The sequence below is a fragment of the Ambystoma mexicanum genome, chromosome 10 (assembly GCF_040938575.1).
Source record: "Ambystoma mexicanum isolate Mex_15411 chromosome 10, UKY_AmexF1_1, whole genome shotgun sequence".
Classification (NCBI taxonomy): domain Eukaryota; kingdom Metazoa; phylum Chordata; class Amphibia; order Caudata; family Ambystomatidae; genus Ambystoma; species Ambystoma mexicanum.
Window position 1 is genome coordinate 1,538,929,269 of NC_090932.1, and position 2,121 is coordinate 1,538,931,389.

A 2,121-nucleotide genomic window follows, 5' to 3' on the forward strand; every position below is an offset into this window, starting at 1 on the left:
CCTGCCTTGGAGATTCCCAGGAGAGCTCTGAGCCCATCGGCGAAGGCGCCGACTACTTCTTCCTTCTCATCAACCTGACCTTTGCGTCTGCCTGAGATACTATCACGCCGTTTGACTTGCCTTGATAATCATGTATTTTATTACTCCTGATACAGATGGGCACTGATACAATGAACGTCATCCCAGGAGGTGCCACTGCTGTGCCAAGGACAGGGCCGAAGGGTGGCTGATTCTGCATTGTCAGCGGTGTGCGGGAGGGTGCTCTCTCTTTCAAAAAGAGAGGGATGCTCACATTTGGGGGACCCTCCACCAATATGCTATTAAATCCAAGGAATTACATTAAGAAGGGAATGATTTGGCATGCCTGATGGCTTGAACTTCAATGGGAGTAGCAATGGGCCGTGCCAGGGTGTGTTACTTCTGCGCTTCACTTGATTCAAGTGGGATGTGTTCTAGCAGACAGTATTGAGGTGTGCAACTGTGTGTTTTCCTGGGCCCCAGAGATTTAAACTGGGGTATCTTCTACTGCATAGCAATGGGTTGTGGGGTGGTTATTTGGCCCAATTAGTTTGAAATGGGCTGTGTACTTCTGGGTAGCATCGGGTTATGCATGGGTGTGTTTCTATTGGGAAGCAGTGGTTGGAACTGGGCTGCGTTCTTCTGGGTGGCATTGGGTTATGCATGGCTGTGTTTCTATTGGGAAGCAGGGGTTGGAACTGGGCTGTCTTCTTCTGAGTAGCGTTGGGTTATGCATGGGTGTGTTTCAATTGGGAAGCAGTGGTTGGAACTGGGCAGCGTTCTTCTGGGTAGCATTGGGTTATGCATGGGTGTGTTTTTATTGGGACACAGTGGTTTGAATTGGACTGCGTTCTTCTGGGTAGCATTGGGTTATGCATGGGTGTGTTTTTATTGGGACAGTGGTTGGAACTTGGCTGCGTTCTTCTGGGTAGCATTGGGTTATGCATGGGTGTGTTTTTATTGGGACACAGTGGTTGGAATTGGACTGCGTTCTTCTGGGTAGCATTGGGTTGTGCATGGGTGTCTTTATATTGGGAAGCAGTGGTTGGAACGGGGCTGTGTTCTTCTGGGTAGCATTGGGTTATGCATGGGTGTGTTTTTATTGGGAAGCAGTGGTTGGAACTGGGCTGTGTTCTTCTGAGTAGCATTGGGTTGTGCATGGGTGTCTTTATATTGGGAAGCAGTGGTTGGAACGGGGCTGTGTTCTTCTGGGTAGCATTGGGTTATGCATGGGTGTGCTTTTATTGGGAAGCAGTGGTTGGAACTGGACGGCGTTCTTCTGGGTAGCATTGGGTTATGCATTGGTGTGATTTTATTGGGAAGCAGAGGTTGGAACTGGGCTGTGTTCTTCTCGGTAGCATTGGGTTATGCATGGGTGTGTTTCTATTGGGAAGCAGTGGTTGGAACTGGGCTGTGTTATTCTGGGTAGCATTGGGTTATGCATGGGTGTGTTTTTATTGGGAAGCAGCGCTTGGAACTGGGCTGTGTTCTTCTGGGTGGCATTGGGTTATGCATGGGTGTGTTTATATTGGAAGCAATGGTTGGAACTGGGCTGTGTTCTTCTGGGTGGCATTGGGTTATGCATGGGTGTGTTTTTATTGGGAAGCAGTGGTTGGAACTGGTCTGTGTTCTACTGGGTGGCATCAGGTTACGCATGCGTGTGTTTTTATTGGGACGCAGTGATTGGAACTGGGCTGTGTTCTTCTGGGTGGCATTGGGTTATGCATGGGTGTGTTTTTATTGGGAAGCAGCGGTTGGAACTGGGCTGTGTTCTTCTGGGTAGCATTGGGTTATGCATGGGTGTGTTTTTATTGGTAAGCAGTGGTTGGAACTGGGCTGTCTTCTTCTGGGTAGCATTGGGTTATGGGTGGGTGTGTTTTCATTGGGAAGCAGTGGTTGGAACTGGATTGTTTTCTTCTGAGTAGCATTGGGTTATGCATGGGTGTGTTTCTGTTGGGAAGCAGTGGTTGGAACTTGGCTATGTTCTTCTCGGTAGCATTGGGTTATGCATGGGTGTGTTCTCATTGGGAAGCAGTGGTTGGAACTGGGCTGTCTTCTTCTGAGTAGCATTGGGGTATGCATGGGTGTGTTTCTGTTGGGAAG